General features: G+C 41.7%; 1 protein-coding gene across 4 annotated transcripts in view; it reads left to right on the plus strand.

The window, feature by feature from the left end:
* The window catches only part of hspa12a (heat shock protein 12A), a 250,044-nt gene that overhangs the window by 72,869 nt on the left and 150,639 nt on the right, over positions 1-26,536 (plus strand). Inside the window, exon 2 of one of the 4 annotated variants that reach the window (XM_059653030.1) lies at positions 24,540-24,632. The exons of the other annotated variants lie outside the window; for them this stretch is intronic. The gene's annotated coding sequence lies outside the window, so the exon portion shown is untranslated. The remainder of the gene's footprint in view (positions 1-24,539; positions 24,633-26,536) is intronic. 4 annotated transcript variants of the gene reach the window in all.

Genomic DNA, 26,536 nt, shown 5'->3' on the forward strand with positions numbered 1-26,536 from the left:
AATGAAAAGCATTATAAAAGTTTAAGCCTTTTTTAACTACTGTATACATAAATATGAGCCACCCAGTGCTATGTGCTATGCTATATATTTAAGGCAATAAATATCAGGTGGGAAAAGTGAATGAGCAAACAGCTGAATGCTTTATACAGCCATTTTCAAATTTACATTAATGAGCCTAAGACATTAATTGTGAATTGCAAAAATACTTGCAGCCAACATTGGCCATGCTAAATTGTCTGTAGTGTTCAGGGGTGTGTGGGTTATAGGAGGATGGGTCTGGATGGGATGCTTCAAGGGGCGATGTGGACTTGTTGGGCTGAAGGGCCTGTTTTCACACTGTAGGGAATCTAATCTAATCTAATAAAGTGCAATAGAAATGGGAAAACAGATCATTATACTAATGTAAGTATCTCTTAGAGGAGTGATGAACCAGAGCACCACACAGTTCATGTTGTACAGCTTCATTGAAAAAACCAAGGACATTTACAAACGTCAACTCATGCCATAGGAAATAAGTCACACTAGGAACAAAGATTATGCTAATGACATACCAGTGAAGTGACGCCAGCATTTACTGTCAATCTCATAAAATAAATTTTATATTGCAGTATTATTTGGCATACCTAATATTAATGATCTGTGGTTTTGGAGTAGATTTGTAGCTTGGGTTGTGGGTGTTGAGGTTGGTTGGCTCGCCAAGCTGATTTGTTGTTCGGTGGACATATCGTTACTCTGCTGGGTAACATCATCAGTGCAGCCTCTGCTGAAGCGTCAGTGTGTTTTCCCACCAGGTTTTTAAACTCTGGAGTCTGTTGAGCTGGATTGCCTCCCTTCTGGTTTTCCTTCATAGTGGAGCGTATATGGGGTCGAGATCTATGTGTCTATTGATGGTACCAGGCGGGAAAACACACTGATGCTTCATTGGGGGCTGCACTGATGATATTGCCCAGCATGGTAATGAAATGTCTGCGGAACAACAAACCAGCTCAGCGAGCCAACCAACATTAATAATCTATAGTTTATTAACATAAGGGACAATAACAAATATTGCAATAACAAAGAGAAATCAGGTAAGTTACATTGAAAATCTATTTTAACATTGCACCTCATGTTAATTAAAATGTTACTTCATTGCTGTTATATTTGGAGACAAGCATATACTCTAACATATTAGAACATGTATAATCCTTCAGTATAAAATTTGTGTGATTGCAATAATTCTTAATAAAGACTATAACATGATAAAAAAGAGGAACAGGAGCAGTCCCCTTGGCCATTAAATGCAATCAAAATGTAGTTTACTCATTGGAACGTGCTTTCTAACGTAGGTATATAAAATAAATGTAACACATCTATATATAAATAGCAAACATTATTTGGCATTCCATAAATCTTTATTATATCCTTCAGATCTGTCTAGTGATATTAAAATTTAAACAAAATTAATTGAATATGATTGTCTCAAAATTATTTATATTAAACTCCATATGAGAATGTGAAAATAATATTACTTTTGCTTTGCAAAATACAAAATATTGTGTGTACTTACAATATAGGTGAATTAGAATTGTTGTTTGTATTTATTTCACATTGACTGGTTAACAAATAATTTATCATATTTAAATTTAAACCTGCCTTCTCTGATACTAACTAGTATAAATATAGGGATGTAAGTGGCATGGAATCAGATCCTTGAAGGCAAATCAGTGTGACATCAGTGAGAGACTATTAGGAAGGAATAAAAGGTCAAATGGCCTGGTTTCAATGTTTACCCTTGAAGGGATTTTTACAGAAATTTTAGAATGTTGCAACTAACTTTATAGTTACGATGTTTCTCATTTTCAAGGGCTAGATGGCTCAAATTTACAAAGCATATAGTTGGTTTAACTGCCACATTCAAGAGAAAATTCTCAATACCAGGAACAGTAGAATGATTTCAATGGAGCTCATGTTGTTTTTACACAAAGGCATAGGGGCTGGAGAAGACTATTTCGTCTTTTGAGCCTTTGCTTTTTAACGTTTCATCAGAGATGATTGTTTACTTGAATCTGATCTTCTCCACATAACTCATAACACACAATTTCCTTTGTATCACAGATTGCAGAATGGTGGTTTAATTTATGATGCAAGTGTTGGATTGGGGTGGACAAAGTCAGATATCACACAACACCAGATTATAGTCCAGCAGGTTTATTAAGAGTGCTGCTGCTTCATCAGGTGCTTCATTGGAGGAGCGCTTGAAAAGCATGTGATTTCAAATAAACCTGTTGGATTATAACCTGATGCTGTGTGACTTCTGACTTTGTTTTAGATTAGATCATGGATGTTTAAGAGTAAGAGGTCTTTTGACATTAAATGGAAAGAAAAATACAGGAATAATTATAATGCCTTTTAATCTGTTTATACTGACTGTCTTCTGAATCTAGAACAGGATTAGAGAGTTAAAAAAAATGATTTTTAGTGGCTAGTTGTGGTTGGATAAACCTTGTTAAAAGCATTGGTGTTAAAGCTTTATGTTGAAAATTGAAGCAAAATTGTATATTGGACAAGTAGTGCTGAGAGATTTCAATAGAAAACAAATTTTAAACTAACATTCATATTGGGGAAGAGCTGTTAAATGTGAAAATAAGCTAGACAACCTAAAAAAAGAATATAAGGATCTCTGTAATTAAATAGTATCAATTTTGTTGCACACACTTCCATCTATGAGCATAATTCTTTAGGGATCTGAATGATGTGGCAAAATGTGTGGTGGAATCAGACAAGAAGTTTAGTGAGGCCCAATTCTACACTGCGAGCATCTCCTGCTTTCTTTTTGCCTTATACAAGCAGAGTGGTGAGATTCTCGCTGGCAGCAACGAGTTGTCAATTAAAGGAAGTTATTGCTTATTAAACATCTTGCTGATAGCCAAAATTGCCTTATTAATATTCAACTTCCTATCTTATCAAACGTCCTAAGAAATCTAGATGCAAAAAGACTCATCAGTGAAAGCAGAGCAGGTACTTGGCTGATTCAGCTTGTTGCTTGCTCTGAAGGACGTCCGTGCTGCATCTGATTAAACAGCAGCTCAGGGCACTATTCACCAGCTGTATGCACCTCTTGACCATGGGCACTGTCATCTGGCATCTGCTAATCCATCAATGTAACTTTCACAATGTAATTTCAACTGCTTGCATGCTTATTCAAGTGAATGGCCATGTTGGAAACTAAAGGGGGTTAGTCCTCAGTCCTGTTGGTGCTGAGGGATAGGGTTCATGCTGTTAATCAGGGTCACAGACTACACACAGTCCATGGGCTTCACTGTAGTCATTTGTCTGCTTGGGACCTCACAGTTGGGGATCTGTCCCAGCACAGTCTGAGAATATGTTCAGCAGTTAGTCCCATTGGGTTAACATAAGCAGTGACTGGAATTTTGTATCGTCAATTGAGGATCTGCAAAGATAGTGGCCAGGGATCTGTTGAATCAGGTCAGACATTATGGGTCAACTTTGTTTAGAGGCCTGGGGCAAACACAGCCTTGGAGATTTTTTCATTGTTGTTTCAAGAGGGTTCATGGGTAAGCTTGTAGGAGCACCAGTGCAATCAGCGCCAGAAGAGAAACGGGAGTTGAGGCTGGCAGTGGAAAGTGAGGATGGAGTGGGATGGAAAGCAAAGGTATTTGTGGAAGTAAAGACATGAATGGTTTTGGGAGAGCTCAAGGTGTGTGGAGGGTATATGGACCAATATCGAAGGACATGGAACGCTATGGAAGGGGAGACTTTGTGGCAGTAACCAAAACTGTGTCCTCCCTGGTTGGCAACAAAGGACATTGGTAGGCATTATCAAGGTACAGTGCCAGGGTTTGGGAGCAGGACTGAAAGTTGTGGGTGAAATTCAACAAGATGGTGAGATGTCTGGATAAAGGCTGTAAGGGTAATGTGAGGTAAAAGGGGACATGGAGGCTTTGGGTCGGTGGTACCTGATGACAGTGTAGAGTCCAGTGCTGCTGATGTTCACTGCAAACACTGCCAGCACTGGCCACTTGCTAGATGCAAAGTGCTAGAAAATGGCTGTGGCAATGTGGGCAGAGTCAATATCAGTTCGATGGGCAAAAACATGGGGTCCACATTTGCTGGATCGTTCAAATTGTAGGAACAAATTCGATGGAGCAGCCATTTTCAAAGTCCAGCTACATTTAATTTGCAACCATTTAATCTCTCTTTATGTTATGCGTGCAACATGAAGGTGCTAGGGGATCAGCTACTGGTTGAAGGTGACTTGTAAAATTCCATTGATGCTTGAAATTTGAACTCGGGCATCGCCGTGTTGAAGTTAACAGCATTGACTTTACAAAAGGCTAACGTTGACTGAAGGAGAATCATTATTTGTGCAACTCCAAGGATTTTGTATGAGCCACACAACATTGCTTCATCATTTGTCCTATAAGAGTAACATTGATCTGTACTGAATGCAATGAGAAGTCAAGTATGTGATGTGGGTCTGAGGTATGAAAGTTGTTGGAAACTGTGAGCTGCACCTTCTCAGTGACAAGTTGTTGTCACTTAATGGCACCTTCACCAGGTTCCTGCACGTTCTGAACCTGAATGTGGATGGATAATGCAGACAGGTACCTAGTCATCAGGATACAGGATGTCTCACTGGATGGTGAAGTGTATGTGACCTGATCTGCAAGGTATGCCACTGATGACTGTGTTTTGTGATCTAAGAAACTCGTTCACTGATTCTATTACCATTTTGAGTTATTTTCACCGAGTCCTGAGCCCTGCTGCTGGTGGTAGTTTGGCTGCTATGGCTGTCTAAGATGACTGAGATGGATGCAGGAGGACCAGGATGAACAGCAAGCCCAGAAACAGCAGAGGGCCCCCATGGAGGCTGAGGAACACCCAGCTCAGGGAGTGGCCACTGCTCTAGGGCCCCTCTGAATGTGTGGGCTGGAGATACCGAGTTTTTCCTCCCAGACTCCATTTCGAGGGGACGAACAAGGCACAGTGTCAGCGCAGGCTCTAATTGTCATAGGATGCTGTGTCAGAAGTTTGCCAGGTGCTGAAGTGGATCTGAAGCCTGCAGGAATGGGAGGCCATCTTTTCGAAGTTTGGAACCTCTCTGTGGATGGCTCAATTCAGGGGAGCGACCTGTGTAGAATCCTCCCAGTTGTGAACTCTCAAAGGCATCAGAACAGTGACCAGTGTCACCTGTGCAAGGTCACCCCAGTTCGGCTAGAAATTGTTATATGGTAGCAATATTTGAAGGTCATCGTGGGTTTAAATTAGAACATACTTTAACCTCTAACATAATTGAAACATCAATGTTTTGATTATTTGGGTGTCTTCCAATTTCCCCAAACTGACTTTTTAAACATTAACAATAGGTAAAATATATTAATATTAATTCGTTCTGATAATTTGTACACAAATTTGTTGTAGTTTTATTAATAGCACCACTGGTTGCAGAGTTTGATCTTGATTGTATTACAAAGCTGAAAGATGCTATGCTACTGGCTCTACAGGATCAGTGAACCGGATAATAGCTGCACACAGAAACATAAATAATGAGTGCAGGTGTTGGTCATTCAGCCCTTTGAGCCTGCTGTACCATTCTGTATGATCATGACTGATCTTCCATCTCAGTATCCTAGAACATATGACATGGAACATAGAACAGTACGGCACAGGAACAGGCCTTTCAGCCCACTATGTAGTACTGAACATGATGTCAAAGTTTCTTATACATATCTAAAAATCTAAAGTATTGGCAAAGATGTGTAGCTTGGGTTGTGGATGAGGTTGTTGAGTTGCTTGCCAAGCTGGCTTGTTTTTGTTCACCATGCGAGGTGACATCATCAGTGGAGCCTCTGATCCAGTATGGATAGAGAACCATACCTCTCGGATTTCCCATGCATGTCTATGTTTGGCTTAGGCTACCATGGTTACTTTGTCCCAGTTGAACTGATGGCCTTCGTTGTCTGAATGAACAGATATTAAGGAGAGTTCACCATTCCGTTTTTCTGCTAGCTGATGTTTGTGTATTCTGATGGCTGGTTTCCTTCCTATCTGTCCGATGTAATGTTTGTGGCAGTCATTGCATGGTGTTTTGTAAACCACATTCGTTCTGTATGTTGTGAGATTGAGATCTTTAATCCTTATAAGTGTGTGTCCTATGACAAACCACTCCAGGGAAGATAACCTGAGTTTTTCTAGCATCCCTTTACAGCTCATGCACTCTAAACAGGAAGCACTTTGGTCCCAACCCAAAATGTCAGCTTTACTGCTCCTCTGATGCTGCCTGGCCTGCTGTGTTCCTCCAGCTCCACACTGTAGTGTATCAGCATCCTGGTAAATCTTTTCTACGCACTGTCCAAAGCCTCCATATTCTTTTTTATAGTGTCGCAACTAGAATTGAACACAATGCCCTAGGTGTGGCTTAAGCAAAATCTTATAAAGCTGCAGATATGACATCCTGACTCATGTACTCAATTCTCTGACCAATAAAGGCAAGCATGCCATATGCCTTCTTTACCACCCTATCTACTTGTGTGACCACTTTCAGAGAGCTGTGGTCTTGAATCCCAAGATCCCTCCATACATCAATGCTGTTCATCCTGCCATTAACTGTATACTTTTCCTTGATCTCCCAAAGTTTAACACCTCACACTTACCTGGATTAATCTCCATCTGCCATTTTTCTGCCCATTTCTGCAACCGATCTATATCCTACTTATATCCTTTGACAATCTTCTATGCCATCCACAACTCCAATGACCTTTGTGTAGTCTGCAAACTTACTAACCCACACGTCTTCATTTTCATCCAAGTCATTTATATATATCACAGATAGCAGAGATCCTACTACAGATTCCTGTGGAATACCGCTAATCGTAGACCTCCAGCCAGTGAAACACTCTCCCATCACCACAGTATGCCGTTTATGGCCAAGCCAATTATGACCCAAGTGGCCAAATCACCATGGATCCCATGCATCTTAATGTTCTGGATGAACATAGAATGAAGTCCCTTATCAAAACCCTTACTAAAATCCACCCTCTGCTCCACCCTCATCAACAACCTTGATCAACTCCTTGAAAAATTCAATCAAGTTAGTAAGACATGACCTGCCCTGCAAAAAGCCATGCTGACTGTCCCAAATTAGGCCAGGCTTTTCTAAATCAGTGTAAATCCAATTCTTAAGTATTCTCTCAAATGGCTTTCCAATCATCGATGTGAGACTCACCTGTCTATGGTTTCCTGAATTATCCTTATTCCTCTCCTTGCGCAGAGGAAAACATTAACTACTCTCCAGTCCTTTGGGACCTCTCCAGTGGCTAGTGAGGATGCAAAGATCTTGGTCAAGGCCCCAGCAATCTTCTCTCTTGCCTTTCTCAAACAACCTGGATAAATACTATCAGACCATGGGGACTTATCCATGTTAATGCTCTTCAGGAGACCCAACACCACTTCTTCCTTGATCTCAAAATACCCTGCCATATTAGCATGCTCCACACTAATCACACTATCTTCCATATCCTTCTTCTGCATGAATACTGAGGTAAAGTACGCATTTAGGATCTTGCCCACATCCTCTGCTTCTAAGCAGAAGGTCTCTTTATCCTCGAGTGGTCCTAATTTCTCCCGAGTATAGAATGCTTTATGATTCTCTTTAACCCTTCTTTCTATCCTAATTCCCTGCTTGAGTTCTTTCCTGATTTCTTTATATTCTCTATGGCCCCTATCCTATACCTGTTTTCTCCCATGACCCGGCTGTGTTCATGACTGTCTGTAATTTCTCGTAGTCTAAAGAAGAGCAGTTGCCATACCAGGCTGTGATGCATCAAGACAGGATGCTGTCTATGGTGAAACTATAAAAGTAGAAAATTGGTTAGAATCTTTATGGATATGCCAAAGTTTTTTTAGCCTCCTGAGGAAGTAGAGACATTGCTGTGCTTTTTTGACCATCACATCGACGTGTATGGACCAGGACAGATTACTAGTGATCATCACTCCCAGGAACTTGATGCTTGGGACCTTTGCTTCCTCAGCAGCATTGATGCAGACAGGGGCATATCCTCCACTCCTCATCCTGAAGTCAATGATCAGTTCCTTCATTTTGCTGATGTTGATGGAGAGATGACTGTCTTTTCACCATACTGTTAAGCACTCAATCTCTTTGCTGTACTTTGTATCATTGTTGTTTGAGATCCGACCTACACTGGTGGTGTTGTCAGCAAACTTGTAAATGGAAATAGGAGTACAGTAAAGGGCTGAGTACGCAGACTTGTGATGTTGGCAATTATTGTGGAGAAGGTGACGGTGCTTATTCTTACTGATTGTGGTTTATAGGTTAGGATGTTGAGGATCCAGTAACAGAGGGGGGCAGCTGGGACCTAGGTCGCAGAGTTTGGAGATAAGTTTGTTTGGAATTATTGTGCCAAAGGCAGAGCAGTTGTCAATACGTAGGACCCTGACATATGTATCCTTGTTATCCAGATGTTCCAGGTACGAGTATAGTGTCAGGGAGATTGTGTTAGCCAGTGGATGAATTGCAAAGGATCGAAGCAATCTGGTAGGCTGGAGTTGATGTCAGCCATGACTAATTTCTTGACACACTTCATAATTGTGGAAGCCAGAGCCATCATGCTGCATGATTTTTCTTTGCTACCAGAATGATGGTGGTCATCTTGAAGCAGGTTGGGACTTCAAATTGAAATAGAAGAGGTTAAATATGTCAGCAAGTAATCCCAGCAGCTGGCCTGCACAGGATCTGAGTGCACAGCCAGGGCTCCATCTGGGCCTGTTGCTTTCCATGGTTTTACTCTCAAGAAGGCAAATCTAATGCCTGCAGTAGTGACCATAGGAACAAGTGCATTGAGGCTGTTGGGACAGGTGATATCGTTTTGCTGACTTTCTGTTCAAAGCAAGCATAGAATGCACTGAGCTGATCAGGTAGAGACAATTCTGTTCAACTTTGTTTTGAAGCCTGTTATGTTGTGTAAGCCTTGCTACAAATGACGAGTTTCTGTATGGTTGGTCTGGGTCACAAGCTTAGTTTGATATTGCCTTTTGGCATCTCTGATAGCCTTGCGAAGGTCATACCTGGATTTCCTGTGTAGGTGATGGTAGCTCAACTTGAACGACTCAGACCTGAACCTTAGTAGGTAGTGGATCTCCCAGTTCATCCTTCAGTTCCGGTTGGAGAGCATTCAGATTAACTTCTTCGGCAGGCAGTCTTCTACATTTACTAATGAAGCCTGTAATGGTCGTGAAATACTCAGTTAGGTTGGCCACTAAGTTCCCGAATATGACCATTCCACTAACTCTAGGCAATCCTGTAGAAGCCCTTCCTTTGCCTCAGACCAACACTGCACTATTTTCTGTACTGGGTTCTCATGCTTCAATTTCTGCTTGTAAAGCAGGAAGAGGAGCATGGAGTTGTAATCTGATTTTCTAAAATGCATACAGGAGGTGGAGCGATAGGCATCTTTGGCTGAATAGCAATTGTCACAGGTGTTTGGACCTCTGGAAGGAATGGCGATATATTTACAAGTCAGGATGGTGAGTACCTCAGATCTGCTACCTTGTCTTTCTAGATGGATGTAGGCACTCAATTGGAAGGCACTGTCTAAAGGGCCTTGGTAAATTTCTGCAGTGCAGTTTTTAAATGGGGCACAATGCTGTCACTGAGTGTTGATGATGACGGAAGTGAATGTTTGTGGATGTGTTGCCAATTAACTGGCTGCTTTGCCCTGGATGGTGTCAGCTCCTTGATTTTGATGGAACTGCAGTCATCCAGGCAAGTGGGTAATATTCCATCACACTCCTAATTTGTGCCTTCTAGATGATGGACAGGCTTTAGGGGATCAGGAGGCGAATAACTTGTTGCAGGATTTGTAGTCTGTGTTGCCACAATATTTATATGGCTAGCATAGTTGGGTTTCCCTTTACGGAAATCCTCAGCACTATGATAGTAGGGGATTCAATGGTAATGCCATTGAATGTAAAGAGGTGATGGTTAGATTATCTGTTTTTGGTGGTGGCCGTTGTCTGGCACTTGTGTGCCCAAACTTGGATATTGTCCAGGTCTTGCTGCATTTTGAGATAAAGTGCTTCAGTATCTGAGGAGTTGTGAATAATGTTGAACATTCTGCAATCATCAGCAAACATCCATACTCCTGACCTTATGATAGAGGGATGTTCATTGATGAAGCAGCAGAAAAAGGTTAGGTCCAGGACCCTGCCCTGAGGAATTCCTGCATTGATGTTATCGAGCTGAGATTATTAACCTCCAGCACCCACAGCCATCTTTCATTGTGTCATGTATGATCCCAACCAGAGAAGAGTTTCTGCCTGATATCCATTTACTCTAGCTTTACTTAGGGCTTGTTGATGCCACAATGACTGTCAAAGATGGCTTTGACTTCAAGGACAGTCAATATCACCTCACCTCTGGACTCAGTTCTTTTGTCCAGATTTGAATTAAGGCTGTAATAAAGTCAGGAACTGAGTAGCACAGGTAGAACCTAAACCAGTGAGCAAGTTATTTAATGACCATTCCATCACAATACTGATGATCAAGAGTAGACTGAAAACGCAGTAATCGGTTGAGTTGAGTTTGTGCTGCTTTTTGTGTACAGGACATTCCTGAACAATTTTGAACATTGTTGAGCTGAAGCCAATTTTGGAGCTTTAATGGAACAGCTTGGCTAAGCATTTGGTAAGGTCTGGAGTACGAGTCTTCAGTACTATTGACGGCATATTGTCAGAGTCCATTACCTTTGCAGTATCTAGTGCCTCCAGCTGTTCCTTGATATCATGTGGAGTGAGTTGAATTGGTTGAAGACTGACATCTATGATGCTGGGGATCTTTGGAGGAGGCGGAGATATATTATTCACTTCGCACATCTGGCTAAAGACTATTACAATTGCTTCAGCCTTATCTATTGCACTGATATGTTGGGTTCCCTAACCTTTGAGGATGGGGATAATTGTGCAGCCTCCTCTAGTAAGTTATTTAGTTGTCCATCTCGTTTCACAACTGCAGTTGATAGGTTTGGAGAGCTTTGATCTGTTCCGTTGGTTGTGAAATCACTTATCACTTACAGTTTATGCTGTTCGGAATGTAAGCAGTACAATTGTAGCTTCCTCAGGTTAACACCACATTTTTAGGTACATCTGCTTCTGGCATGCCCTCCTGCATTGTACCAATGAATCAGCATTGATCTCCTGCCTTGATGGCAATGGTAGAGCGAGGGTTTGCTGAGCTATGAGGTTACAGATTGTGTTGCTGCTGGTGGCCCACTGTACCTCATGGATGCCCACTTGAGTTGCAAGATCTATTCAAAGTCTATTCCATTTGACACAGTAATAGTGCCACTGCAATACAATGGATGGTATTCTGAATGTAAATATAGAACTGTGTGTACACAAAGACTGTACAATGGCCACCCCTACTGTCAAGGACTGATGCATCTGCAGCAGGCAGTTTGTTGAGGATTAGGTCAGTGTGTTTCCTCCTCATTTTGATTTCATCATCACCTGCTGCAAGCCCATTCCATTAGCTGTGTCCTTTTAAGACTCAACCAGCTCAGTCAATAGTGATGATGCTGAGCCATCCCAACCCAATGTATAGCTGAATGCGAGATCTAATAGTGTTTTATGTCTAAGCCAGATCCTGCAATAAGTGGTGAGAGCAATTCTCTATTGTATCCAAGATATTCATCCTTTAATATTTCTCCCACACATTGTAATTTCAAACCTATAGAAAGAAAATTATTTCATGCACGTTCTAAATGTAATAGCAACAAGCAATTAATCCATAGAATCCAGGACTTAATGGAAGTGATTTTTGTTGATAGAAACCTTGGTAAAACTGCAAATATTTGTATATAAAATGTACAATTCAGGAGCAAAGAAGTTTAAAATATTGTTTTCAAGTAGCAAGAAAATATTGTGTCTAAGTTAAAGGTGAATAGGATGTGATTGCTTTAGAATATCAGTACTGAATTGTGGTACAAAGGAATAATGGAACTGCAGCATTTTAGTTGAAATCACCATGAAATCAGGTGCTCATTGACAGCATGAGTAATCATAGGGATAGACTTAAAGCACACAACCCTGATAGTAATGAGAATGAAATGGTTTTCAAAATAGGCTTTCCTCAGGTGATGTGGTCTAAGATTAGACACCCTGGAATTGAAATTACTTTCTGTAATCACAATATTGCTGCATAGTTCACAGCAGCCTCAATGACCCAAAATTTTCATAAAATTGAGCAGTGTGTCACATAATTTCTATCAATTTTGGGCTGTGGCAACATATTTGATTGAATCCACAAAATAGGACAAGTTAAAGGATTTTTTCAATCATCATGTGAGTTTTATTCACACTTAACTCTTAGCATATTCTGCACTGATTTTGCTTGCAGCGCTGCTGAAGGCAAAAGTTTTAATACAGTAGCTGATACTTGATACCATGTACAAAACAACACAACAGATAGCTGTTATAATATCAAGAATGCTGAATATTATAAACTTAAGTGCACATCTTCAAAATGAAAACAAAATGTGTCTAAGCATATTCCGTTACATCTTGGAAAAACAAGGAAGTTTATCTGCTAAACCAAATATAATTTGAGTTACATTTTCAACCTCAGAATTTTATTGGGGAAAAAAATCTTCCATTGAAGAAATAATATGTAACTTAATGTCAATGCAGTGGCATAGAAACTGTGACCTTAGGCAGGATTTTACCTTTTGAGTCAAGATCTCAACTTTGGGTTTATTGAATCCTTCATTAGACAGAATCTTACTGAGAAGGTACTGCTTGAAATAACTCCACAGAGGCCGGTATCCCATAACCATGTCACCCTTTATTTACATGTGGAAAGACCTTGACACTGATCCAGCTGTCTTGGAGCCAGCTCTGAGCGTCAGAATGTCTGATACCCCTGTTTATATCTGTCAGCCGGGGTTTGTTGATTAGACCAGGTTAACAGCCCCACTCAGGGAACTCACTCTACGAGGCCCACCTGGCTGTTCTCATTGAACCATAGAATCATTCCCTCTCTGAGTTTGAGGACATAGGCCAATCCTGTTTCTTGTAGCTCCTCATGTGACATTATGGCACTGGATCAGGTTCTCCAACTCTGCATCGGATATGGGTGGCATGTAACATAAAAAAGCTTGCCTCTTGCACTCAGAGTGTCTTGGGAAAAATTCACTTTTTTTTTCTTCCGATGGCATAGGCATCAATGTGGCGAGATCCTCAGCATCCTTCTCAGATTCAGAGGTGTCCTCAGTGCTTGACTTTAAGGGAGAACCCATGAATTCAGAGAGCCTTTCCAACTGTTCAGAGGAACAGGGCACATTTTGCTCCTGCGCCATTTGTGTGTTTATAGCTTTCATATGATCAATGTGTTTGTTCAAGGCAATCACTCCAATCTGAATTTTATATGTCACTTGTACTGACCTTACATTGACTAAGTGTCTTATCTTTACAGGGCCATTTCCATGGTTTCTACACATGTTCCCCGTAGTAAACTGCCTCTCTCACTTGGTGCAGTCTGGCATTCTGCACCGGCATGCCTGATGCCATTACATTTCCATGCCCCTCCCCTCACTCCCTCCACCAGTGAAGATCAGATTTAACCAGGTCTGGAGTCTTCTCCCCGTTAGCAACTCTGCTGAAGCTAGTGGCATATGTGGTGGTCCTGAAATCAAATTGGAACTGGAACAGTTGGTTTCTAGTGAAGTTGTAGGCTGTTTCTTCAAGCCTGCCTTTTGAAATTTGAACTGCTGTTCCTGCCTGACCATTGTATGGTAGATGCTATGAAGCTGTCCTTATATATCAAACCCTATTCAACTTTAGCAAATACTCAAATTCCTTGTTGATAAACAATTGCCTGTTATCTGTGACAAACATTTCTGAGAGTCTGTGTATTGTGTGCAATTTTTTAAATATAATTTCCATGTTTGACGAATGAACTTTATGCATGTCCAGCTGTTTTGAGTGGGCTTCTTCAATGACTGAGAACATTGAGCCCCTGAAAGAACCCGTGCAGTTGACATATAACTGAGTCCAGGGTTTACCCTGCCATGCCCATGAATGTGGGGAGCTGCTCGCAATAATTTTTGTTCTTGTCGGCACTCTGGGCACTGCCTCACCAACATGACATGACCTCGCACCAACATTTTCATTTTGGAGACCCCTTGATGACTTTGCTGAATTCAGCCTTTGCTTGACACAATCACTGCTGCTCCCCATAATGACATACCATCCTCCACTGTCATCTGGTCTCTCCAGGTCCAGAAAGGTTCCAGTTCTCGGTTGTGACGGTCCTCTGGTTTCCCCCATCACCACCAGCTGTTTCAGTTTTGCCAGGACTGAATCTTTCTGTGCCCGTAGACTGGTATTGTCAGCTATGACTGCAAGTGCATACATAAAATTTAAAATAAATCCAGACTCTTGCAGTGGCAGAACCTCTGATGGTGTATCTACTGGTGGGAAGTATCTCAATGCATTCTCATTAGCTACCTAGCCTCCTGGATGGTGTTCCAATTTCTAATTATATGCACTAAGTCGGATAGACCAGCGCTGAATTCAGCCTGAAGCTATAGGTGGCACTGCCTTGTCCTGTTTCAGTAGACCTAGTAGGGCTTGTGATCCATTATTATTACAAATTCACATCCATAAAAGTACCGGTGGAACTTTGTGACTCCAACTATGACCACCAGACCTTCCTTCTCTATCTGGGTGTATTTATTCTCTGCATTAGCTAAAGTCCTGGATGCACACTGTATTTCCTCTCCATTGGGCCCCCATGAGCTAAAACTACCCTGACACTGTAAGGAGAGGCATCATATGTCAACACCAGGATCTTGTTTTGTATTATGGTGTGCCAATACCTTAGAGGATGTTAGCTGTTCCTTTGCTTTCTTGAAAGCTATGGTTTGGCTACGCGATCATTTCTAAGGCTGACCCTTTTTTCAGGAGTTGGTGCAAAATGCTAGGGTTGACACCAGCTTATGCATGAACTTTCTGTAATAATTCACCAGCCCAAGGAAAGATTTAAGCTCCAGTACAGATGTGGGAGTTGGGGCACTTTGATCGGCTTCACTTTATTTCCCAACAGGTGTATCCTGATGTTGTCAAATCTGTACCTCAAGTAGGTCAGTTGGGCTGCCTGAAACACACAAATTTCCCTTCTTAGATGTACACCCACCTGGGAGAAATGTCTAGGGACTATGTCCAAGTTCTCTAAGTGCTCCTCATTGGTCTTCCCTGTTATAGGCATGTCATCTAGGTAAATGGCAACCTGGTATAGACCTTGCAAATTGTTCTCTATTGTCTGTTGGAAAATTGCACAGGCTGACAATACCCCAAATAGCAGTCTTGCATATTGGTACAAGCCCTCATGGGTATTGTTACACATTTCCGGGAATCCACATCTAAATGCAATTACAAAGACACATGTCTCATGCCCAGCTTCGTGAAGGACAGTTCCCCTGCCAGCTTTGCGTATAATTCCTCAATGCAAGGGATTGGATATCTATCATTTAAATCCCCCATAAAGGCGAACTGATCCATCGGGCTTCAAAATTGGTATAACCAGTGCTGCCTGTTCTGCAAATTTGACTTCAAGTCTGCCTTCAAAGTTTGGACTGCTCTTCCTGCTTGGCCACTGGATGACAGATGGTATGAAGCTGTCTTTATAAGTCAAACCCCATTCGACCTTAGCAGATACTCAAATTCCCTGCTGATAAACAATAGCCCATTATCTGTGACCAACAGGTCACAGGGAGTCCATATATGTTTCATTTTCCAGCCATCTGACTTCTGCCTGCATTTTTGCCCATAAGACAAATGGTACTGGGTGGGCTTTGCAGAATCATGGAAATGCTTCCTGGTCAACATGCAAGGTGGTCTTGGCTCATTTGATAGTCCCTAGACCTTTCTGAAAGACTTCTGGGGATTTAATTTGGATTACATTCAGGCAGCTATTTTCTAATCTCTAATTATGAACCAATCTAGGCAAATCTCGGTCAAACAATTTTGTCCCTTCAAGCTTGGGCTCAGGCTTTTTACTGTAATCACTGGTAACTGAAGCAGCTGCATCTCATAAGAAACTGGGAAGGAAGTTGTACCCTTAATCTGCAAAGGTTCTCAGGTATAGGATGTCAGTCCAGCTGAGGTCTTGCACAAACTTAAGGGTCAGAGTCCAGACCAAATTTTATTAAAGATCGGTTATGTGATCACTCAAATGACCATGCCATATTGATCTCCATTAGAACTGGATGACCATTTTACTATAACTTATTTTGTTTGGTTCTGAATAGGATGCTGCTAAGCAATTTAACTGTTTCAAACCAGATGTGATGGATTTTCCAGGGAGCGCACTCTCCTGGTTGCCACCTATGAGATCTCTTACTCAATTTAGATAAAGTCAGAATCCTTTGCTGTCTCTAATACAGATACCAGCAGTAATTACAATGCTTGCTGGCCTGAATCCTGAAAAAAAATTAACCATTTAGCTGAGGCTTGGCTTTGTTTTGGGGTTTTTCTGTGAGCTGACCTCAAGTCCCTCCGTTCACGATATATCCTGAATGTGACTATGCAATAGCCTTCGCACAAATGATGTTCCCCAAGATCTGTCAGACCAGCAAGGCTGTCCACCTCCATCAGAGTACCTTGGAACTCACATGCTCCACCGGTTGCATCTTCCAATGATACCACGAGTTATAGTGTCTTTTTGAAGACCAGTTATGCTTCAGATAGTACAGTGTGGTGCTGATGGAACTCAGCAAGGCAGGCAGCATCAGAGGAGCAGGAAATCTGGCATTTCAGGTCAGAACTGTTCTTGAGAAAAAGGGTACTGACCCGAAACATCAGCTTTCCTGCTCCTCTATTGCTGCCTGACCTCTCTGCTCCTCTAGCTCTACACTGTGTTACTTCTGATTCTGGCATTGCAGTTCTTACTATCTCTGATGCTTCAAGTAGTGGTATTTTTGCATGGTTATATCATTAATCCCACACACCAACAAGTCCCTCAGCATCTCATTAAGAGTTAAACCAAGGTCTCATGTCTCTGCCAAATGTCTTATTCTAGTCAAAAATCCCAATATGGATTCACCTGGTTCTCGATTTGCTAAGTAAAAAAGGTAATATCTCAGAATTAGAGGTGGCTTTGGATCATAATATTCCTTAAGTAAATCTGTCAACTCTTAAAAGGTTTCTGCTGCCTCCAGTAAAGTCAGGCTCCTACTAACTGAAAATGATATGGGTACACAAGCTGTCAGGAGAGTTATTCACTGCTATTCATCTGCCCTATTGTTATTTGCCCAGTAAAAAAATGCATTCTTTCTACATACTGGGTCCAATCTTCAACGGGTCAAACAAGTCAAGCTTCCCAAGTAATGGCTTGATGCCAGAAATGCTTGCTCCAATTCAAATACTACTACTGCGAACGAGTTTCTTCAGGAATATGCTTTACTGTCATCTCCACTGAAATAACCCAACAGAGGCTGTTAACCTGTCACCAAGTCACCCTTTATTTCCACGTGGAATGTCCTTAGTACTGGTCCAGCTTTCTCAGAGCCAACTCTAAGTGTCAAAATGTCTGACATTCCCTTTCTTATCTGTTAGCCAGGGCTCAGTGGTTGGACCAGATTAACAACCTTAATCAAGTAACTCATTCCATGAGATCCACCTGGTTGACCTCATTACAATCACTGAACCTTTGGCTGACACTTTAGGCAAAGCCGTATAGATTTAATACATTTTTAAAAACCAGAAATGTTCTTGCACATAACTAAATATTTTTTGTTCCCCATCACCAAATCATATGTGTTTTTTTCTCAACTACTAACTACTGACAGTAAATCATCCATGTTCTCCAAGTAATTTACCTGCAAAGGTTTTAAGAGCAATACAATCAATTTAAAGCTTTGGTGAGGCTTCCAGTGGGCAGGAGGTGGCATTCATCCAAAAATTGGCACCAGCTTCACCCGCAGAGAGCTACTGGCTAATTGGAAGCCAGCACCTCTAGCATTTGACAACACCTGGAGAGGACCATGACAACTAGGATTTGGGAAAGACCAAGGTAGAAAGTAAACAGGTTGCCTCAGTTTTCTTCCTCTGCTTGATCAGTTGAATGGATTTTTGTGGAGTGAGGAAGGGGGAAAGTTTGCAATAGCATTGGTCCAATGATGATCATCAAAAACAGCCCTTTGCCTCCAATTTTACACCTGTTTCTTGCTAAGTAGCAGCAGAAGTGATTCATGTCCAACGTTAACTATACTTCATAAGTTACAGGACATCTGCTTTCCCCTGAGACAGCTTCATTTATGTACTATGATACACTCTGTAATCTTATCTGTGTATATGCTCTGTTGTTTTCAAAGGCCATTCACAAGGCTGCAGGACTCTGTGAGGCACTACTCTTCCCTGACCTATAAACAGGCTGCCATAACAAGTCTTTCTTTTTACTTGCTCTTATTTAGGAATAAACTTGGCAATATTAACACTTATTGCCCATTCCTGATTAGCCTGATTCCATCAAGTCAACTATGTGGGACTCAGTCACAAGAAGACCAGGTGAAATATAGGATATTTCCTGAAGGGTATTAGTGAGTCAGGCTTTCCAACACAGCAGAAGTGCCCATGATGCCCATGATTGTTACTGTAGTTCTAGCCCACAAATGGCTAGCTTTATTGAATCAACTTTCATAAACAGACTGTGGACATTGACATTCTTCCATGTTACTAGCCACTACTGTCAACAGTAGGCTACGTCAGCTATTCAGTCATAGAAAGTGACTTAGTAATATTGTACCTAAGAAAGAATAATTAATTAATTGAATTTTACATTCATCCAATAGATATGTATTTACTTGAGCTGCAATGAGCCGCCTCTTTCTGTGTGTATGTGTTCCACTTGCTTCCAGTCTTACAGTTCACTCTCACACATTTACATTCCTCATTAGGTTTAGAGATCCATACAGATGGGAGGAGTTTGGGGGCTGTAATGATGCTAAGATACACTTCCTCCAATGCCAGCCTGTAAAGAGGTTAGGAAGCTGGTCACCATGGTAGGAGGAAGTTGGGAAGGGTTTTGCAGGGGTAAATTTAAAGCAGCGGTACCAGGCATGTAATCTCTTTGCTCTCCAACCAAGTTTAAAGAGTGAAAATAGCACTCCCAACCCGCACAGTGCCCAACAGCGACAGAAGAATGCATAAGATAAGAAAATTAAGAGGGACGGGGGTATATGGCGCCTCTTACTTGGCTGATGATGGCAGTTTTTCAGATTAGTTGGGATGGTCTAAATGTCAGATCAGCTGCTTTGGACATTGAGACTGAGCCCCTCTACAGCATGGACCCAAGTGATCATCCACACACCCTATCTCAGTTCTTGCACTCACCACTGCAGGCAAAAAATCCAACCCCTCTGCCCAAAACATCTGTGCATTTTTTTTTGTGCTTATGTGTATATGTATATGTTGTAGAAGAATTGATAAGTGGGTAAAATTTTCAGTTAGTTCAGTTTGTTGGATGGCAGATTTGTAATGCTAAAGTTGCCAACAGCATAGATTGAATTCCCCACACCAGCTGAAGTTATCATTGAAGGTCCCACATTCTCTACCTTGTCCTTTTTCTAGGGTATGAGTGATCCTTTGATTAACCTCACCACCAGTTGTCTCTCTTTAATGGGACTATGGTGACTATAACTACTGTTTATCTGTAGTTAAAATTTATTTAATTGTAACAAATAGCAATTTTTGCTAAGTAAAGAAACCTGGTCTGTGGTTTCTGTCAAACTGGGTAGAAAAATGTTAAATTAAGGACGTTTGTATGTTTTTAAAAATCTTGAAATCAAGGCTATATTCAACCAATTTGGCAATAAGTAGCCCTAGCAAAATTGTAGTCAATGAGTATCAAGGGGAAAACTCTGCAGTCATTGGAGGAGGCATAGCTGGCACATAGAAAGATGGTTTTAGTTGTTGGAGGCCAGTTGTCTAATCTCCAAAACATCTCTTCAGGAATTCTTCAGGGCAGTGTCCTAGGCCCAACTATTTTCATCTGCTTCAACAATGACCTTCCCTCCATTATAAGGTCAGAACTGGGTATATTCACCAATGATTGCACAAGGTTCAGCACCATCTGTGATACCGCAGATACTAAAGCAGTCCATGAGCAAGAGCAACAAGATCTGGACAGCATACAGACTTGGGCTGACACGTGGCAAGTAGCATTCATGCCACATAAATGCCAGGCTATGACCATTACCAATAAGAGACAATCTCTTGACATTCAATTGTATTACCATCACTGAAACCCCTATTATCAATATCCTGGGGATTATCATTGACCAGAAAGACAGCTGGACTCACCACATAAACACAGTGGCTACAAGAGCAGGTCAGAGGCTCGGAACACTGCAGCGGGTAACACACCTCCTGATTCCCCAAAACCTGTCCACCATCTACAAGGCACAAATCAAGAATATGTTGGAATACTCCCCATTTGCTTGGATGAGTACAACCCCAACAACACTCAAGAAGTTTGGCACCATCCAGAACAAAACAGCCCGTTTGATTGGCACTACATCCACAAGCATCAACTCCTTCTGCAAAAGACGCTCAGTAGCAGCAGTACGTACTATTCACAAGGTGCACTGCAGAAATTCACCAAGGATCCTCAGACAAAACTTTTCAAACTCACTTCCATCTAGAAGGACAAGGGCAGCAGATGTATGGGAACACCACCACCTTCAAGTTCCCCTCCAAGCCACTCACCATCCTGAGTTGGAAATGTATTGCCATTCCATTACTGTCGCTGGGTAAAATTCGTAGAATTCTTTCACTAATGGAACTGTGGGGCAACACACAGCAGGTGGACTGCAGCGATTTAAGAAGGCAGCTCACCACTACCTTCTGAAGTGCAACTAGAGGCGGCCAATAAATTTTGGCTAGCCTGTGATGCCCACATCCCACCAATGAATAAATTAAAAATCTCTCCTTTAAACCAGGGTAGATTCCCTGACTTGATGGTAATGGTCAAATGGAGCATATGCCAGGCCATGAGGTTGCAGATTGCGTTGGAGCACAATTCTACTGCTATTGATGGCCCACAGCACCTCTTGGATGCCCAGTCTTCAGTTGCTAGATCTGCCCCATTTAGCACAGTGATAGTGTTACACAACACAAGGGACGTTATTCTCAATGTGATGATGGGACTTTATCGCCACAAGAACCCTGCGGTGGTAACTCTTACCGATAGTGTCATGGAGTGATGCATCTCTCATCACTGGCTGCATACCAAGTCTAGCAGTTATGTCCTTTAGAGCCTGACCAGCTCAAGCAGTGATGTTGCTGCCAAGGCATTCATGATGATCAGTGAAATACTCAATCCAGAGTACATTTTCTGCAGTTGCCACCTTGCCAACTTGGAGGAGTTCTGATTCATTGGCTGAGGGAGGACAGTACATGGTTATCAGTGAGAGGTTTCTTTGCCCACATTTAACTTGAAGCAATGAAACTTCATGGCGTCCAGAATCAATTCTGAGTTCTCCCCCCCCATTGTATACCATTGTGCCACTCCATCTGCTGGATCTGTCCTGCTGGTGGGACAGGACATATCTAGGGATGGTGACGGTGGTGTCTGGGACATTGTCTGTAAGGTATGATTCCATGAGTATGACAATGTCAGGCTGTTGCTTGACTGGTCTTTGAGACAAATCTACCAATTTTGGCACTAGACGTTGGTGAGGAGGATTTTGCAAGGTCAACAGGGCTGTTTCTGCCATTATTTTACCAGAGCCTATGTTGATGCCTGGTGATCCATCTAGTTTCATTTTTTTGAGACTTTGTAGCAATTGATACAACTGAATGGTTTGCTTGGCCATTTCAAAGGGCAGTTGAGAGTCAACATATTGCTGTGGATCTGGAATCACATGTAGGCCAGACCAGGTGAGGATGGCAGATGAAGGACATTAATCAACTAGATGGGTTTTTTCGGCAATAGTTTCATGGTCATCATTAGGTTCTTAATTCCAGTCTTTTTTTCATTGAATTCAAATTGTGCTCCTGAGATGCTGCTTGGCCTGCTGTGTTCATCCAGCCTCACATTTTATTATCTTGGAATTCTCCAGCATCTGCAGTTCCCATTATCTCTCTCTCCTCTACCATGCGTCATGGCAGGATTTGAACCCAGGTCCCCAGAACATTAGCTGAGTTTCTGGATGAATAGTCTAGTGATATTGAATTTCCGATACTGCATTGTGCACTTTATAATGTCATAGCACTGTATTTACAGTCATTAGCCCCTGCACTTTTTGTTTATTGAGACCTGAAGCTGATCTGCTTGGTTTTGTAAGATTCAAAATTTGTAATTCATGGCAGGTATTTCCACTTTGAGTTTACTGATTGTGGTTTCTGTTTTATAGAATTCCTACAGTGTGGAAGCAGGTCATTCAGCCTATAGAGTCAACACCAACCCTCTGAAGAGTATCCCATCCACACCTCTACCCTCTCCCTGTAACCCTGTATCCCTCCACCCCTAGACACCATGGGCAATTTAGCATGGCCAATCCACCTAACCTACCTTATCTTTGGACTGTGGGAGGAAACCCACACACAAATGGGGAGAACATGCAAACTTCACACAGACAGTTGCCCAAGGCTGGAATTGAATCCAGGAACCTGCTACTGTGAGGCAATAGCCCTAATCACTGTGCCACCCTGACACCCTCACCCCATCCCCCTCTCTGATGAAGGGTCTAGGCCCGAAACGTCAGCTTTTGTGCTCCTGAGATGCTGCTTGGCCTGCTGTGTTCATCCAGCCTCACATTTTATTATCTTGGATTCTCCAGCATCTGCAGTCCCCATTATCACTCACACCCTAAAGCACTTTCTGTTCATCCATTTCAGAACTTTTCTGTTTAACTCTTACAGCAAAGTTTCTGCTAATATTCCTTCTGCATTTTGTTCAATCTCTAGCTTCGGTACCAGCACCTTGGCTTTCCTCTGATTCTATTTTGGCCACTTTAAATTCTATTGCCTCTATCCTGGCTTTGTTTGGGTCTATTAGGTCTGCTCTGGCTTTGTTAAATTGTATAGGCTCTGCCATGGCCCCTTTGGAAATGATAGGGAACTTCTGTGGTGCAGTGGTATAATACCTCTACCTCTGAGCTTTGTCCGTACAGGTTGATTAAAAAATAACTCAATTTTGTTTGGCCTTCCTACAGCTTCTGAAACCTTCAATACCTCTATCGCCCTCCTGTGGGCCCCTTGAAAATTCCTCAACACTTTGCAACTGCACAGAATATGACTTGTTCTCTTCACTCTGCCCGTAGACTGATCTAGATTTGTTGGGGGATAATACCTGACAACGACTCAGCATTCCTGAATGAAACACTCACCCCACTGCATGGGTAAGCATTGGATCACTCCCACTGTAACTAGCTCACTTTGCCAATATATTTTTATCAAAGGAACCTCTACATATTCCCCAATGAATCGCTTGACTAGCACTGGTCTTTTCTCTGTTTTTGAATAGAAAATTGCCATATTAAGTTTGCAAATAACCAATGTCTCAGAGGGTGCTGAACCCCTTTCCTAGCTTCTACTTTTCCTTTAAAAATCCAGGGAGGTATTGCCTTCAGTCACATTTCATAACCTGCATGGCTTCATGTACTATTCTGACTGCTGCAACCTGGTGGTTCTCTGTATGCCAGCAGTTCTCTGTTCAGGCTTTCCAAACTGTAAACATACTGGGCAGGCCCTTTCCAGTCTACCCTATTCTCCACTTACCAGCCAGAAATTTATCTGTCTTTCCTTCATTCCTCACCTTTTCTTCTGAGCTGGCTTCAATATCATCCATTTCCCTCCTATCACTCTATATAAGCTCTAATAACGGCCAAATCAGGTTTATCTTGGACTAGGATCTGTTTGTTAACTCAAAGTCATCAGCTGTGATGGCTCCTGTGTGGCTTCAGAAACCCTTTGTTCTGTCACTTGTGTCCTTATGGAAAGAGGATAGGAGTTTTTGACCCACTTAAGAAAAGCACCTTTTTGAGTTTCTCATAGGTGGAATTTATCTTAAGCTCTCATATCCATCAGTTGAAAGCAAATTGCTTCAATTTTTAAACTCAATTCTATATTTTCTTAGGGTGTTTATCAGAGACTTTGGAAGTTTTGATGCTAAGCATCCAGTACCAGTTCAAATGCCCTCAAGATGGCATTTTTTGTGATCTCATGGTTTAAGATGCTCTCTTCGATTGTGAGTTCAAGTTACTGAAATGTACAAGTTTGTGGGAAGAGTCAGGAATGGCCTTCTCACCTGCAGGCCATTACGAGCTCTGGGTGGCCTTTTGGCAAAAGTATTCAACTTAGGGTTTCTAGATGGTGGATTCAAAAATCATTATTTGATATAAAACATGTTTTCCTGACAATAAGCTTTTAGAAGTCATGCATTGTTCTGCCTAATATTTGTTCTTCAATCCACATCAGAGGAACAATTTATCTGATCATTATTATATTTCTGTTTTATGCAGCTTGCTGAATGTTTATTTGAATGCAGTATTTCCTGCATTATCACATAGACTACGTTTAAGAAATGGTACCCTGTATTCTGGAGTCAGCTGGAGGTAGTGAAAATTATATGTACATTCATGTATTTTTACTTTTGTCTGCAGCATTTTGTGCTCTATTTGATTACATTCAAACTCAGAATAAATAGTTGGAAAATGGGTGAAGCTAAATTTCCTTGGACACTTTGCTAAAGTCTTGGAGGAGTCAGATACGACAGTCTGTGCCCTGACTTTAGACATTTAAATTGATCATTTAAAGAAGGTCACTTTTTCAAAAACCAAACACATTAGAGAGGGCGGCAGGTATTTCTAATTCTGTGTGCTTGTTTCTCCAAATTATAATGACCCAACGCAAGATTGGAGGCTGCTATAGGGCAACATTGTATCTCTGTTGATGACAAGATTAGAGGCTGCTGTAGAGAGTGAGAAGGAGTCATACTGGTATCCAGGAAAGAGAGATAGCTCTCTCAGTTGGTGGTAATAGGACGATTGTGAGCGGGGAACAGCATGACTAAATAATTGGCCTGAAATCTTGAGGGGAATGGAATGGATCTCTGCATGGGTACTAAGTGCTGTCTGGGCACTGGAGTCCCAGCAACATGACAAAGGCAAGTGCTTCAGATGTGCTTGCTGTGGCACAGGCACATGCCAGCAATTTGTAAATAGCCCTACTACTAATCCCAAATGCCAGCATGAATGATATACCTGAGATCACAACTCACATTGGGATGGTGGTGCTTATAAATTTACAAACTTTGAATTTGAATTGATACCCAATGTGAGTAAAAGTTAATTGTCATTCTGTGGGCCCAACCATCAGCTATAGATCTAGTGGCAACTATGCCACAGGCCATTTCTGGGATCCTCTTTGGATTAAATCCAAATCAAGCAGTACACTGATTGTTATCAGGATTCCTGAATCCAACAGGGACAATTTTCTCCTCTGAACAACTGGTCAATCAGAACCCACCAGTTTTCCAGTACTGGCACTGTCACCAGGAGTGGTGACCACTGTTGCTCTTGCAAAGGCCTCAGGAGAAAGACCTTGATGGAACTCCAGAATGTAGAAATTTGGGATGAAGTTAGTAAGGCAAGTCAGGGAGGCCCTGGCGATTGTAGGGGCAGTGGTTGTTCAGTATGAAAAACACAGCTGTCTTCTGGAAGTTTTCTCCTCTGCTGTCAGCAGTTCCCCCAATTCTGTCCGGAGTGTTCAAGGTGGAGGAACCTTCAGCAAGCCATTGGTATGCCTACCAGGCATTATCTGCTTCTGCCAGGTATTGTGGTCTTCACCTATCACTGGTTAAATGGCCAGTAGGGCGAAACCCTTAAAAGGCCACCTCAAGGTCCACGTGAGAAAGCCCTTGTCACTTCTTCCCATATCCTCCTTAATTGGCTGTGTCAAGAAAGAAATATGTCACAAGCCACCCCACCCGCTATATGACTTGCCCCACTGACTTCCAAAGTGGATCAATAAATCCTGCCATAAGTATGTTGTGAAGACAGGGTCAGATCAGTTCACTTATTTGAGCATTGCTTTGATGATCAATTTTAATATTTTTAATGTGTTTATAAAGCAATTTTGTTTTATATATTCACAAAGAGGTATGTAATTACAATTTCAAATCTATATTTGACGAAAATAATATTGTAACTAGTTCAGATTAATAGTGAGGAACAATTTATAATTCATACAGAATAAAAGAGATAATGGGCTGAATTTTCTCATTTTTTGTTGACTGAGGTGCTCAATCCATCATGAATTGTGCAGTCTTCTGCATTTCACCTCATTACTTAAGCAGCTGAGCTCTATGGTGCCCTGTGTGTGGAATAATGCATGCAGCAGGAGTGCTTTCCACTGCTGGAATAATTCAAGCCTAACTGCACACCACTTAAGACACTGCAAGCCAGAAACTGTTATTCACATTGTGCTGCTTGACAGTTATCACTGAAGGAATTGTCCA

This window comes from Stegostoma tigrinum, chromosome 20, assembly GCF_030684315.1.
Source record: "Stegostoma tigrinum isolate sSteTig4 chromosome 20, sSteTig4.hap1, whole genome shotgun sequence".
NCBI classification, from domain to species: Eukaryota; Metazoa; Chordata; class Chondrichthyes; order Orectolobiformes; family Stegostomatidae; genus Stegostoma; species Stegostoma tigrinum.